The following is a 15,968-nucleotide window of genomic DNA, read 5'->3' as shown; positions in this document are numbered from 1 at the left end:
TGCATTGTGATTTTTGTAGGTGGCGCTAGCGCGCCACTTTTTCATGCCCAATTTTAAAACACATAAAATAATTAATTTTTCGCCGGTTCTGAGCTTGGTTCAAAGTTTGGTGAGTTTTCGAGCATGTTCAGGGGGTCAAATTGCCGTTTAAACAGCAGAACAAAGAAGAATAAAGAAGAATAAAGAAGAATAAAGAATTAAAGCCGCAAGCGGCGTTGTAGGCCCTCGCCGGCCGACAGGCCGTTGAGCTGACCCGCCGACGCACGCCGCTTTTGTCCTGAGTGCTTCGCAAGTGTTTAGATTTGAGCTGCATGAGTAGCTCACAGTTTAGTCAAATCGTTATTTGGATTATATGGCCATCTGCCATCAGGAGATTCAATCCAATATGGCCGCCTTCCTGTGTGTCTGGGGGCGTGGCCACAAGACATTTTTTTTTGCCCTGACATGACGCATGTCTGTACCGAATTTCGTGGCTGTCCGACAAAGTTGGCGTCGGATCCCTCCCCATAGGAGGGGTTGCCATCGCCACGGCAACACCGTAAAAACAACAACGTGGTTACGATTGTGTTTTTTGATCGGGACCACATGAGGGACTTTTCTGGTAAGTTTCAATCATTTCTGGCAAAGTATTTTTTTAATTCCCATTCAATTTTTGTTATTGTTCTCTAGGGGGCGCTGTAAGGCTGATTGTCAAAGTTTCACTTTTAAAATGTCCAGGTAGGAAGGGTCAATAAGTGTTTAAAATCTGGTTTGGATTGGATTGTGTGTGTGTGCAAACGCTGACTCTGCAGTTTTTAAAATTATATCCAATATGGCCGCCTTCCTGTGTGTCTGGGGGCGTGGCCATAATACTTTTTTTTTTTTGCCTTGACTTGACGCATGTGTGTACCGAATTTCGTGGCTGTCCGACAAAGTTGGCGTCGGACCCCCCATAGGCACAATGCATTGTGATTTTTGTAGGTGGCGCTGACGCGCCACTTTTTCATGCCCAATTTTAAAACACATAAAATAATTAATTTTTCGCCGGTTCTGAGCTTGGTTCAAAGTTTGGTGAGTTTTCGAGCATGTTCAGGGGGTCAAATTGCCGTTTAAACAGCAGAACAAAGAAGAATAAAGAATAAAGAAGAAGAAAGAAGAATTAAAGCCGCAAGCGGCGTTGTAGGCCCTCGCTGGCCGACAGGCCGTTGAGCTGACCCGCCGACGCACGCCGCTTTTGTCCTGAGTGCTTCGCAAGTGTTTAGATTTTAGCTGCATTAGTAGCTCACAGTTTAATCAAATCGTTATTTGGATTATATGGCAACTGCCATCAGGAGTTTCAATCCAATATGGCCGCCTTCCTGTGTGTCTGGGGGCGTGGCCATAATACATTTTTTTTTTGCCCTGACATGACGCATGTCTGTACCGAATTTCGTGGCTGTCCGACAAAGTTGGCGTCGGACCACTCCCCATAGGAGGGGTTGCCATCGCCACGGCAACACCGTAAAACCAACAACATGGTTACGATTGTGTTTTTTGATCGGGACCACATGAGGAACTTTTCTGGTAAGTTTCAATCATTTCTGGCAAAGTATTTTTTTAATTCCCTTTCAATTTTTGTTATCGTTCTCTAGGGGGCGCTGTAAGGCTGATTGTCAAAGTTTCCCTTTTAAAGTGTCCAGGTAGGAAGGGTCAATAAGTGTTTGAAATTTGGTTTGGATTGGAGTGTGTGTGTGAAAACGCTGACTCTGCAGTTTTTAAAATTATATCCAATATGGCCGCCTTCCTGTGTGTCTGGGGGCGTGGCCATAATACTTTTTTTTTTTTGCCTTGACTTGACGCATGTGTGTACCGAATTTCGTGGCTGTCCGACAAAGTTGGCGTCGGACCCCCCATAGGAACAATGCATTGTGATTTTTGTAGGTGGCGCTAGCGCGCCACTTTTTCATGCCCAATTTTAAAACACATAAAATAATTAATTTTTCGCCGGTTCTGAGCTTGGTTCAAAGTTTGGTGAGTTTTCGAGCACGTTCAGGGGGTCAAATTGCAGTTTAAACAGCAGAATAAAGAATAAAGAATAAAGAATAAAGAATAAAGAATAAAGAAAAAAGAAGAATAAAGAATTTTTGCAAAAACAATATAACTTTTTTTCTGAGTGTGCGATTTCTACACAAAATACATTTTCGGAATGGTCTCGACGAGGGCTACGCGTCTGTGGGGGCACACAAACACGAGTTGACGAGCTTCGCTCGTCAACTCGTGTTTGTGTGTGTGTGTGTGTGTCTGTGTGTCTGTGTTGTTTAGTGTCGGGGTGTGTGTGTGTGTGCTGTTGAGTGTCGTGGGTGTGGGCGTGGGTGTGTTGGTCGCCCGATGGTTGACTCGCTGCGCTCGTCAACCATCGGAAGACAGTTACAAACACGAGTTGACTCGCTGCGCTCGTCAACTCGTGTTTGTGGATCTCTGTGTGTGTGCATTTGTGTTGTTTAGTGTCGGGGTGTGTGTGTGTGCTGTTGAGTGTCGGTGTGTGTGTGCGTGAGTGTGTTGGTCGTCCTCAACAGCATGGCAAAGTTGGATGCCGAGGGTTGACGAGCTGCGCTCGTCAACTTTGTCGAGGGTTGACTCGCTACGCTCGTCAACTTGTCTTCTGCGTTGCAAAAGCAATAGCCCCTTACGCCTAGAATAGGCGCTCGGGCCTAATTAAAGCCGCAAGCGGCGTTGTAGGCCCTCGCCGGCCGACAGGCCGTTGAGCTGACCCGCCGACGCATGCCGCTTTTGTCCTGAGTGCTTCGCAAGTGTTTAGATTTGAGCTGCATGAGTAGCTCACAGTTTAGTCAAATCGTTATTTGGATTATATGGCCATCTGCCATCAGGAGATTCAATCCAATATGGCCGCCTTCCTGTGTGTCTGGGGGCGTGGCCACAATACATTTTTTTTTGCCCTGACATGACGCATGTCTGTACCGAATTTCGTGGCTGTCCGACAAAGTTGGCGTCGGATCCCTCCCCATAGGAGGGGTTGCCATCGCCACGGCAACACCGTAAAAACAACAACGTGGTTACGATTGTGTTTTTTGATCGGGACCACGTGAGGGCCTTTTCTGGTAAGTTTCAATCATTTCTGGCAAAGTATTTTTTTAATTCCCATTCAATTTTTGTTATCGTTCTCTAGGGGGCGCTGTAAGGCTGATTGTCAAAGTTTCCCTTTTAAAGTGTCCAGGTAGGAAGGGTCAATAAGTGTTTAATATCTGGTTTGGATTGGAGTGTGTGTGTGTGCAAACGCTGACTCAGCAGTTTTTAAAATTATATCCAATATGGCCGCCTTCCTGTGTGTCTGGGGGCGTGGCCATAATACTTTTTTTTTTTTGCCCTGACTTGACGCATGTGTGTACCGAATTTCGTGGCTGTCCGACAAAGTTGGCGTCGGACCCCCCATAGGCACAATGCATTGTGATTTTTGTAGGTGGCGCTAGCGCGCCACTTTTTCATGCCCAATTTCAAAACACATAAAATAATTAATTTTTCGCCGGTTCTGAGCTTGGTTCAAAGTTTGGTGAGTTTTCGAGCATGTTCAGGGGGTCAAATTGCCGTTTAAACAGCAGAACAAAGAAGAATTAAAGCCGCAAGCGGCGTTGTAGGCCCTCGCCGGCCGACAGGCCGTTGAGCTGACCCGCCGACGCACGCCGCTTTTGTCCTGAGTGCTTCGCAAGTGTTTAGATTTGAGCTGCATGAGTAGCTCACAGTTTAGTCAAATCGTTATTTGGATTATATGGCCATCTGCCATCAGGAGATTCAATCCAATATGGCCGCCTTCCTGTGTGTCTGGGGGCGTGGCCACAAGACATTTTTTTTTGCCCTGACATGACGCATGTCTGTACCGAATTTCGTGGCTGTCCGACAAAGTTGGCGTCGGATCCCTCCCCATAGGAGGGGTTGCCATCGCCACGGCAACACCGTAAAAACAACAACGTGGTTACGATTGTGTTTTTTGATCGGGACCACATGAGGGACTTTTCTGGTAAGTTTCAATCATTTCTGGCAAAGTATTTTTTTAATTCCCATTCAATTTTTGTTATTGTTCTCTAGGGGGCGCTGTAAGGCTGATTGTCAAAGTTTCACTTTTAAAATGTCCAGGTAGGAAGGGTCAATAAGTGTTTAAAATCTGGTTTGGATTGGATTGTGTGTGTGTGCAAACGCTGACTCTGCAGTTTTTAAAATTATATCCAATATGGCCGCCTTCCTGTGTGTCTGGGGGCGTGGCCATAATACCTTTTTTTTTTTGCCTTGACTTGACGCATGTGTGTACCGAATTTCGTGGCTGTCCGACAAAGTTGGCGTCGGACCCCCCATAGGCACAATGCATTGTGATTTTTGTAGGTGGCGCTAGCGCGCCACTTTTTCATGCCCAATTTTAAAACACATAAAATAATTAATTTTTCGCCGGTTCTGAGCTTGGTTCAAAGTTTGGTGAGTTTTCGAGCATGTTCAGGGGGTCAAATTGCCGTTTAAACAGCAGAACAAAGAAGAATAAAGAAGAATAAAGAAGAATAAAGAATTAAAGCCGCAAGCGGCGTTGTAGGCCCTCGCCGGCCGACAGGCCGTTGAGCTGACCCGCCGACGCACGCCGCTTTTGTCCTGAGTGCTTCGCAAGTGTTTAGATTTGAGCTGCATTGGTAGCTCACAGTTTAGTCAAATCGTTATTTGGATTATATGGCCATCTGCCATCAGGAGTTTCAATCCAATATGGCCGCCTTCCTGTGTGTCTGGGGGCGTGGCCACAATACATTTTTTTTCCCCCCTGACATGACGCATGTCTGTACCGAATTTCGTTGCTGTCCGACAAAGTTGGCGTCGGACCCCTCCCCATAGGAGGGGTTGCCATCGCCATGGCAACAGCGTAAAAACAACATGGTTACGATTGTGTTTTTTGATCGGGACCACATGAGGGACTTTTCTGGTAAGTTTCAATCATTTCTGGCAAAGTATTTTTTTAATTCCCATTCAATTTTTGTTATCGTTCTCTAGGGGGCGCTGTAAGGCTGATTGTCAAAGTTTCACTTTTAAAATGTCCAGGTAGGAAGGGTCAATAAGTGTTTAAAATTTGGTTTGGATTGGAGTGTGTGTGTGAAAACGCTGACTCTGCAGTTTTTAAGTTTCAATCCAATATGGCCGCCTTCCTGTGTGTCTGGGGGCGTGGCCATAATCTTATATTATTATATTATTATATTATTTATTATTATTTTTATTATTATTTTTATTATTATTATTATATTTATATTATTTATTTTTTTGCCCTGACTTGACGCATGTGTGTACCGAATTTCGTGGCTGTCCGACAAAGTTGGCGTCGGACCCATCCCCATAGGAGGGGTTGCCATCGCCATGGCAACAGCGTAAAAACAACATGGTTACGATTGTGTTTTTTGATCGGGACCACATGAGGGACTTTTCTGGTAAGTTTCAATCATTTCTGGCAAAGTATTTTTTTAATTCCCATTCAATTTTTGTTATCGTTCTCTAGGGGGCGCTGTAAGGCTGATTGTCAAAGTTTCCCTTTTAAAGTGTCCAGGTAGGAAGGGTCAATAAGTGTTTAAAATTTGGTTTGGATTGGAGTGTGTGTGTGTGCAAACGCTGACTCTGCAGTTTTTAAAATTATATCCAATATGGCCGCCTTCCTGTGTGTTTGGGGGCGTGGCCATAATTTTTTTTTTTTTTGCCCTGACTTGACGCATGTGTGTACCGAATTTCGTGGCTGTCCGACAAAGTTGGCGTCGGACCCCCCATAGGCACAATGCATTGTGATTTTTGTAGGTGGCGCTAGCGCGCCACTTTTTCATGCCCAATTTTAAAACACATAAAATAATTAATTTTTCGCCGGTTCTGACCTTGGTTCAAAGTTTGGTGAGTTTTCGAGCATGTTCAGGGGGTCAAATTGCCGTTTAAACAGCAGAACAAAGAAGAATAAAGAATAAAGAAGAATAAAGAAGAATTAAAGCCGCAAGCGGCGTTGTAGGCCCTCGCCGGCCGACAGGCCGTTGAGCTGACCCGCCGACGCACGCCGCTTTTGTCCTGAGTGCTTCGCAAGTGTTTAGATTTTAGCTGCATTAGTAGCTCACAGTTTAGTCAAATCGTTATTTGGATTATATGGCCATCTGCCATCAGGAGTTTCAATCCAATATGGCCGCCTTCCTGTGTGTCTGGGGGCGTGGCCACAATACATTTTTTTTTGCCCTGACATGACGCATGTCTGTACCGAATTTCGTGGCTGTCCGACAAAGTTGACGTCGGACCCTTCCCCGTAGGAGGGGTTGCCATCGCCATGGCAACACCGTAAAACCAACAACATGGTTACGATTGTGTTTTTTGATCGGGACCACATGAGGGACTTTTCTGGTAAGTTTCAATCATTTCTGGCAAAGTATTTTTTAAATTCCCATTCAATTTTTGTTATTGTTCTCTAGGGGGCGCTGTAAGGCTGATTGTCAAAGTTTCCCTTTTAAAGTGTCCAGGTAGGAAGGGTCAATAAGTGTTTAAAATTTGGTTTGGATTGGAGTGTGTGTGTGTGCAAACGCTGACTCTGCAGTTTTTAAAATTATATCCAATATGGCCGCCTTCCTGTGTGTTTGGGGGCGTGGCCATAATTTTTTATTTTTTTTGCCCTGACTTGACGCATGTGTGTACCGAATTTCGTGGCTGTCCGACAAAGTTGGCGTCGGACCCCCCATAGGCACAATGCATTGTGATTTTTGTAGGTGGCGCTAGCGCGCCACTTTTTCATTCCCAATTTTGAAACACATAAAATAATTAATTTTTCGCCGGTTCTGAGCTTGGTTCAAAGTTTGGTGAGTTTTCGAGCATGTTCAGGGGGTCAACTTGCCGTTTAAACAGCAGAACAAAGAAGAAAAAGAAAAAGAATAAAGAATTTTTGCAAAAACAATATAACTTTTTTTCTGAGTGTGCGATTTCTACACAAAATACATTTTCGGAATGGTCTCGACGAGGGCTACGCGTCTGTGGGGGCACACAAACACGAGTTGACGAGCTTCGCTCGTCAACTCGTGTTTGTGTGTGTGTGTGTGTGTCTGTGTGTCTGTGTTGTTTAGTGTCGGGGTGTGTGTGTGTGTGCTGTTGAGTGTCGTGGGTGTGGGCGTGGGTGTGTTGGTCGCCCGATGGTTGACTCGCTGCGCTCGTCAACCATCGGAAGACAGTTACAAACACGAGTTGACTCGCTGCGCTCGTCAACTCGTGTTTGTGGATCTCTGTGTGTGTGCATTTGTGTTGTTTAGTGTCGGTGTGTGTGTGTGTGCTGTTGAGTGTCGGTGTGTGTGTGCGTGAGTGTGTTGGATGCCGAGGGTTGACGAGCTGTGCTCGTCAACTTTGTCGAGGGTTGACGAGCTGCGCTCGTCAACTTTGTCGAGAGTTGACGAGCTGCGCTCGTCAACTTGTCGTCTTCTGCGTTGCAAAAGCAATAGCCCCTTACGCCTAGAATAGGCGCTCGGGCCTAATTAAAGCCGCAAGCGGCGTTGTAGGCCCTCGCCGGCCGACAGGCCGTTGAGCTGACCCGCCGACGCACGCCGCTTTTGTCCTGAGTGCTTCGCAAGTGTTTAGATTTGAGCTGCATTGGTAGCTCACAGTTTAGTCAAATCGTTATTTGGATTATATGGCCATCTGCCATCAGGAGTTTCAATCCAATATGGCCGCCTTCCTGTGTGTCTGGGGGCGTGGCCACAATACATTTTTTTTTTGCCCTGACATGACGCATGTCTGTACCGAATTTCGTGGCTGTCCGACAAAGTTGGCGTCGGACCCTTCCCCATAGGAGGGGTTTCCATCGCCATGGCAACAGCGTAAAAACAACAACGTGGTTACGATTGTGTTTTTTGATCGGGACCACATGAGGGACTTTTCTGGTAAGTTTCAATCATTTCTGGCAAAGTGTTTTTTTAATTCCCATTCAATTTTTGTTATCGTTCTCTAGGGGGCGCTGTAAGGCTGATTGTCAAAGTTTCCCTTTTAAAGTGTCCAGGTAGGAAGGGTCAATAAGTGTTTAAAATTTGGTTTGGATTGGAGTGTGTGTGTGTGCAAACGCTGACTCAGCAGTTTTTAAAATTATATCCAATATGGCCGCCTTCCTGTGTGTCTGGGGGCGTGGCCATAATACTTTTTTTTTTTTGCCCTGACTTGACGCATGTGTGTACCGAATTTCGTGGCTGTCCGACAAAGTTGGCGTCGGACCCCCCATAGGCACAATGCATTGTGATTTTTGTAGGTGGCGCTAGCGCGCCACTTTTTCATGCCCAATTTCAAAACACATAAAATAATTAATTTTTCGCCGGTTCTGAGCTTGGTTCAAAGTTTGGTGAGTTTTCGAGCATGTTCAGGGGGTCAAATTGCCGTTTAAACAGCAGAACAAAGAAAAAGAAAAAGAAAAAGAAAAAGAATTAAAGCCGCAAGCGGCGTTGTAGGCCCTCGCCGGCCGACAGGCCGTTGAGCTGACCCGCCGACGCACGCCGCTTTTGTCCTGAGTGCTTCGCAAGTGTTTAGATTTGAGCTGCATGAGTCGCTCACAGTTTAGTCAAATCGGTATTTGGATTATATGGCATTCTGCCATCAGGAGTTTTTAAGTTTCAATCCAATATGGCCGCCTTCCTGTGTGTCTGGGGGCGTGGCCATAATACATTTTTTTTTTGCCCTGACATGACGCATGTCTGTACCGAATTTCGTGGCTGTCCGACAAAGTTGGCGTCGGACCCCTCACCATAGGAGGGGTTGCCATCGCCACGGCAACACCGTAAAAACAACAACAAGGTTACGATTGTGTTTTTTGATCGGGACCACATGAGGGACTTTTCTGGTAAGTTTCAATCATTTCTGGCAAAGTATTTTTTTAATTCCCATTCAATTTTTGTTATTGTTCTCTAGGGGGCGCTGTAAGGCTGATTGTCAAAGTGTCCCTTTTAAAGTGTCCAGGTAGGAAGGGTCAATAAGTGTTTAAAATTTGGTTTGGATTGGAGTGTGTGTGTGTGCAAACGCTGACTCTGCAGTTTTTAAAATTATATCCAATATGGCCGCCTTCCTGTGTGTCTGGGGGCGTGGCCATAATACTTTTTTTTTTTTGCCCTAACTTGACGCATGTGTGTACCGAATTTCGTGGCTGTCCGACAAAGTTGGCGTCGGACCCCCCATAGGCACAATGCATTGTGATTTTTGTAGGTGGCGCTAGCGCGCCACTTTTTCATGCCCAATTTTAAAACACATAAAATAATTAATTTTTCGCCGGTTCTGAGCTTGGTTCAAAGTTTGGTGAGTTTTCGAGCATGTTCAGGGGGTCAAATTGCCGTTTAAACAGCAGAACAAAGAAGAATAAAGAAGAATAAAGAATAAAGAAGAATAAAGAATTTTTGCAAAAACAATATAACTTTTTTTCTGAGTGTGCGATTTCTACACAAAATACATTTTCGGAATGGTCTCGACGAGGGCTACGCGTCTGTGGGGGCACACAAACACGAGTTGACGAGCTTCGCTCGTCAACTCGTGTTTGTGTGTGTGTGTGTGTGTCTGTGTGTCTGTGTTGTTTAGTGTCGGGGTGTGTGTGTGTGTGCTGTTGAGTGTCGTGGGTGTGGGCGTGGGTGTGTTGGTCGCCCGATGGTTGACTCGCTGCGCTCGTCAACCATCGGAAGACAGTTACAAACACAGTTGACTCGCTGCGCTCGTCAACTGTGTTTGTCGATGTCTGTGTATGTGCGTGTGTGTTGAGTGTCGGTGTGTGTGTGTGCTGTTGAGTGTCGTGGGTGTGGGCGTGGGTGTGTTGGTCGCCCGATGGTTGACTCGCTGCGCTCGTCAACCATCGGAAAACAGTTACAAACACAGTTGACTCGCTGCGCTCGTCAACTGTGTTTGTCGATGTCTGTCTGTGTGCGTGTGTGTTGTTGAGTGTCGGTGTGTGTGTGTGTGTGCTGTTGAGTGTCGGTGTGTGTGTGCGTGAGTGTGTTGGATGCCGAGGGTTGACGAGCTGCGCTCGTCAACTTTGTCGAGGGTTGACGAGCTGCGCTGTGCTGCGCTCGTCAACTTAGTCGAGAGTTGACGAGCTGCGCTCGTCAACTTGTCGTCTTCTGCGTTGCAAAAGCAATAGCCCCTTACGCCTAGAATAGGCGCTCGGGCCTAATTAAAGCCGCAAGCGGCGTTGTAGGCCCTCGCCGGCCGACAGGCCGTTGAGCTGACCCGCCGACGCACGCCGCTTTTGTCCTGAGTGCTTCGCAAGTGTTTAGATTTGAGCTGCATGAGTAGCTCACGGTTTAGTCAAATCGTTATTTGGATTATATGGCCATCTGCCGTCAGGAGTTTCAATCCAATATGGCCGCCTTCCTGTGTGTCTGGGGGCGTGGCCACAATACATTTTTTTTTTGCCCTGACATGACGCATGTCTGTACCGAATTTCGTGGCTGTCCGACAAAGTTGGCGTCGGACCCCTCCCCATAGGAGGGGTTGCCATCGCCATGGCAACAGCGTAAAAACAACATGGTTACGATTGTGTTTTTTGATCGGGACCACATGAGGGACTTTTCTGGTAAGTTTCAATCATTTCTGGCAAAGTATTTTTTTAATTCCCATTCAATTTTTGTTATCGTTCTCTAGGGGGCGCTGTAAGGCTGATTGTCAAAGTTTCCCTTTTAAAGTGTCCAGGTAGGAAGGGTCAATAAGTGTTTAAAATTTGGTTTGGATTGGAGTGTGTGTGTGTGCAAACGCTGACTCTGCAGTTTTTAAAATTATATCCAATATGGCCGCCTTCCTGTGTGTTTGGGGGCGTGGCCATAATTTTTTTTTTTTTTTGCCCTGACTTGACGCATGTGTGTACCGAATTTCGTGGCTATCCGACAAAGTTGGCGTCGGACCCCCCATAGGCACAATGCATTGTGATTTTTGTAGGTGGCGCTAGCGCGCCACTTTTTCATGCCCAATTTCAAAACACATAAAATAATTAATTTTTCGCCGGTTCTGAGCTTGGTTCAAAGTTTGGTGAGTTTTCGAGCATGTTCAGGGGGTCAAATTGCCGTTTAAACAGCAGAACAAAGAAAAAGAAAAAGAAAAAGAATAAAGAATTTTTGCAAAAACAATATAACTTTTTTTCTGAGTGTGCGATTTCTACACAAAATACGTTTTTGGAATGGTCTCGACGAGGGCTACGCGCCTGTGGGGGCACACAAACACGAGTTGACGAGCGAAGCTCGTCAACTCGTGTTTGTGTGTGTCTGTGTGTGTCTGTGTGTCTGTGTTGTTTAGTGTCGGGGTGTGTGTGTGTGTGCTGTTGAGTGTCGTGGGTGTGGGCGTGGGTGTGTTGGTCGCCCGATGGTTGACTCGCTGCGCTCGTCAACCATCGGAAGACAGTTACAAACACGAGTTGACTCACTGCGCTCGTCAACTCGTGTTTGTGGATCTCTGTGTGTGTGCATTTGTGTTGTTGAGTGTCGGTGTGTGTGTGTGTGTGCTGTTGAGTGTCGGTGTGTGTGTGCGTGAGTGTGTTGGATGCCGAGGGTTGACGAGCTGCGCTCGTCAACTTTGTCGAGGGTTGACGAGCTGCGCTCGTCAACTTTGTCGAGAGTTGACGAGCTGCGCTCGTCAACTTGTCATCTTCTGCGTTGCAAAAGCAATAGCCCCTTACGCCTAGAATAGGCGCTCGGGCCTAATTAAAGCCGCAAGCGGCGTTGTAGGCCCTCGCCGGCCGACAGGCCGTTGAGCTGACCCGCCGACGCACGCCGCTTTTGTCCTGAGTGCTTCGCAAGTGTTTAGATTTGAGCTGCATGAGTAGCTCACAGTTTAGTCAAATCGTTATTTGGATTATATGGCCATCTGCCATCAGGAGATTCAATCCAATATGGCCGCCTTCCTGTGTGTCTGGGGGCGTGGCCACAAGACATTTTTTTTTGCCCTGACATGACGCATGTCTGTACCGAATTTCGTGGCTGTCCGACAAAGTTGGCGTCGGATCCCTCCCCATAGGAGGGGTTGCCATCGCCACGGCAACACCGTAAAAACAACAACGTGGTTACGATTGTGTTTTTTGATCGGGACCACATGAGGGACTTTTCTGGTAAGTTTCAATCATTTCTGGCAAAGTATTTTTTTAATTCCCATTCAATTTTTGTTATTGTTCTCTAGGGGGCGCTGTAAGGCTGATTGTCAAAGTTTCACTTTTAAAATGTCCAGGTAGGAAGGGTCAATAAGTGTTTAAAATCTGGTTTGGATTGGATTGTGTGTGTGTGCAAACGCTGACTCTGCAGTTTTTAAAATTATATCCAATATGGCCGCCTTCCTGTGTGTCTGGGGGCGTGGCCATAATACTTTTTTTTTTTTGCCTTGACTTGACGCATGTGTGTACCGAATTTCGTGGCTGTCCGACAAAGTTGGCGTCGGACCCCCCATAGGCACAATGCATTGTGATTTTTGTAGGTGGCGCTAGCGCGCCACTTTTTCATGCCCAATTTTAAAACCCATAAAATAATTAATTTTTCGCCGGTTCTGAGCTTGGTTCAAAGTTTGGTGAGTTTTCGAGCATGTTCAGGGGGTCAAATTGCCGTTTAAACAGCAGAACAAAGAAGAATAAAGAAGAATTAAAGCCGCAAGCGGCGTTGTAGGCCCTCGCCGGCCGACAGGCCGTTGAGCTGACCCGCCGACGCACGCCGCTTTTGTCCTGAGTGCTTCGCAAGTGTTTAGATTTGAGCTGCATGAGTCGCTCACAGTTTAGTCAAATCGGTATTTGGATTATATGGCCATCTGCCATCAGGAGTTTTTAAGTTTCAATCCAATATGGCCGCCTTCCTGTGTGTCTGGGCCATAATACTTTTTTTTTTTTTGCCCTGACATGACGCATGTCTGTACCGAATTTCGTGGCTGTCCGACAAAGTTGGCGTCGGACCCCTCACCATAGGAGGGGTTGCCATCGCCACGGCAACACCGTAAAAACAACAACAAGGTTACGATTGTGTTTTTTGATCGGGACCACATGAGGGACTTTTCTGGTAAGTTTCAATCATTTCTGGCAAAGTATTTTTTAAATTCCCATTCAATTTTTGTTATTGTTCTCTAGGGGGCGCTGTAAGGCTGATTGTCAAAGTGTCCCTTTTAAAGTGTCCAGGTAGGAAGGGTCAATAAGTGTTTAAAATTTGGTTTGGATTGGAGTGTGTGTGTGTGCAAACGCTGACTCTGCAGTTTTTAAAATTATATCCAATATGGCCGCCTTCCTGTGTGTTTGGGGGCGTGGCCATAATATTTTTTTTTTTTTGCACCGACTTGACGCATGTGTGTACCAAATTTCGTGTCTGTCCGACAAAGTTGGCGTCGGACCCCCCATAGGCACAATGCATTGTGATTTTTGTAGGTGGCGCTAGCGCGCCACTTTTTCATGCCCAATTTCAAAACACATAAAATAATTAATTTTTCGCCGGTTCTGAGCTTGGTTCAAAGTTTGGTGAGTTTTCGAGCATGTTCAGGGGGTCAAATTGCCGTTTAAACAGCAGAACAAAGAAGAAAAAGAAAAAGAAAAATAAAGAAGAATAAAGAATTTTTGCAAAAACAATATAACTTTTTTTCTGAGTGTGCGATTTCTACACAAAATACATTTTCGGAATGGTCTCGACGAGGGCTACGCGTCTGTGGGGGCACACAAACACGAGTTGACGAGCTTCGCTCGTCAACTCGTGTTTGTGTGTGTGTGTGTCTGTCCGTGTGTCTGTGTTGTTTAGTGTCGGGGTGTGTGTGTGTGTGCTGTTGAGTGTCGTGGGTGTGGGCGTGGGTGTGTTGGTCGCCCGATGGTTGACTCGCTGCGCTCGTCAACCATCGGAAGACAGTTACAAACACGAGTTGACTCGCTGCGCTCGTCAACTCGTGTTTGTGGATCTCTGTGTGTGTGCATTTGTGTTGTTTAGTGTCGGTGTGTGTGTGTGCTGTTGAGTGTCGGTGTGTGTGTGCGTGAGTGTGTTGGTCGTCCTCAACAGCATGGCAAAGTTGGATGCCGAGGGTTGACGAGCTGCGCTCGTCAACTTTGTCGAGGGTTGACTCGCTACGCTCGTCAACTTGTCTTCTGCGTTGCAAAAGCAATAGCCCCTTACGCCTAGAATAGGCGCTCGGGCCTAATTACGCCTAGAATAGGCGCTCGGGCCTAATTAAAGCCGCAAGCGGCATTGTAGGCCCTCGCCGGCCGACAGGCCGTTGAGCTGACCCGCCGACGCACGCCGCTTTTGTCCTGAGTGCTTCGCAAGTGTTTAGATTTTAGCTGCATTAGTAGCTCACAGTTTAGTCAAATCGTTATTTGGATTATATGGCCATCTGCCATCAGGAGATTCAATCCAATATGGCCGCCTTCCTGTGTGTCTGGGGGCGTGGCCACAATACATTTTTTTTTTGCCCTGACATGACGCATGTCTGTACCGAATTTCGTGGCTGTCCGACAAAGTTGGCGTCGGACCCCTCCCCATAGGAGGGGTTGCCATCGCCACGGCAACACCGTAAAAACAACATGGTTACGATTGTGGTTTTTGATCGGGACCACATGAGGGACTTTGCTGGTAAGTTTCAATCATTTCTGGCAAAGTATTTTTTTAATTCCCTTTCAATTTTTGTTATCGTTCTCTAGGGGGCGCTGTAAGGCTGATTGTCAAAGTTTCCCTTTTAAAGTGTCCAGATAGGAAGGGTCAATAAGTGTTTAAAATTTGGTTTGGATTGGAGTGTGTGTGTGTGCAAACGCTGACTCAGCAGTTTTTAAAATTCAATCCAATATGGCCGCCTTCCTGTGTGTCTGGGGGCGTGGCCATAATTTTTTTTTTTTTTTGCCCTGACTTGACGCATGTGTGTACCGAATTTCGTGGCTGTCCGACAAAGTTGGCGTCAGACCCCCCATAGGCACAATGCATTGTGATTTTTGTAGGTGGCGCTAGCGCGCCACTTTTTCATGCCCAATTTTAAAACACATAAAATAATTAATTTTTCGCCGGTTCTGAGCTTGGTTCAAAGTTTGGTGAGTTTTCGAGCATGTTCAGGGGGTCAAATTGCCGTTTAAACAGCAGAACAAAGAAAAAGAAAAAGAAAAAGAAAAAGAAAAAGAAAAAGAATAAAGAATTTTTGCAAAAACAATATAACTTTTTTTCTGAGTGTGCGATTTCTACACAAAATACGTTTTTGGAATGGTCTCGACGAGGGCTACGCGCCTGTGGGGGCACACAAACACGAGTTGACGAGCTTCGCTCGTCAACTCGTGTTTGTGTGTGTCTGTGTGTGTCTGTGTGTCTGTGTTGTTTAGTGTCGGGGTGTGTGTGCGTGTGCTGTTGAGTGTCGTGGGTGTGGGCGTGGGTGTGTTGGTCGCCCGATGGTTGACTCGCTGCGCTCGTCAACCATCGGAAGATGGCTGCGCTCGTCAACTCGTGTTTGTGGATCTCTGTGTGTGTGCGTTTGTGTTGTTTAGTGTCGGTGTGTGTGTGTGCTGTTGAGTGTCGGTGTGTGTGTGCGTGAGTGTGTTGGATGCCGAGGGTTGACGAGCTGCGCTCGTCAACTTTGTCGAGGGTTGACGAGCTGCGCTCGTCAACTTTGTCGAGAGTTGACGAGCTGCGCTCGTCAACTTGTCATCTTCTGCGTTGCAAAAGCAATAGCCCCTTACGCCTAGAATAGGCGCTCGGGCCTAATTACGCCTAGAATAGGCGCTCGGGCCTAATAAAGAAGATTAAAGAAGAATAAAGAATAAAGAATAAAGAATTTTTGCAAAAACAATATAACTTTTTTTCTGAGTGTGCGATTTCTACACAAAATACATTTTCGGAATGGTCTCGACGAGGGCTACGCGTCTGTGGGGGCACACAAACACGAGTTGACGAGCTTCGCTCGTCAACTCGTGTTTGTGTGTGTGTGTGTGTGTCTGTGTGTCTGTGTTGTTTAGTGTCGGGGTGTGTGTGTGTGTGCTGTTGAGTGTCGTGGGTGTGGGCGTGGGTGTGTTGGTCGCCCGATGGTTG

At 46.4% G+C, this 15,968-nt stretch overlaps 1 protein-coding gene across 1 annotated transcript in view; it reads right to left on the bottom strand.

Annotated features, from left to right (window-relative positions):
• The window catches only part of LOC137914942 (voltage-dependent T-type calcium channel subunit alpha-1G-like), a 138,041-nt gene that overhangs the window by 51,233 nt on the left and 70,840 nt on the right, over positions 1-15,968 (bottom strand). The gene's annotated exons all lie outside the window — the stretch shown is intronic.

This window comes from Brachionichthys hirsutus, unplaced genomic scaffold (genome assembly GCF_040956055.1).
Source record: "Brachionichthys hirsutus isolate HB-005 unplaced genomic scaffold, CSIRO-AGI_Bhir_v1 contig_883, whole genome shotgun sequence".
Classification (NCBI taxonomy): domain Eukaryota; kingdom Metazoa; phylum Chordata; class Actinopteri; order Lophiiformes; family Brachionichthyidae; genus Brachionichthys; species Brachionichthys hirsutus.
The sequence above is the reverse complement of the archived record's forward strand: the minus strand, read 5'-3'. Positions and strand labels throughout refer to the sequence as shown.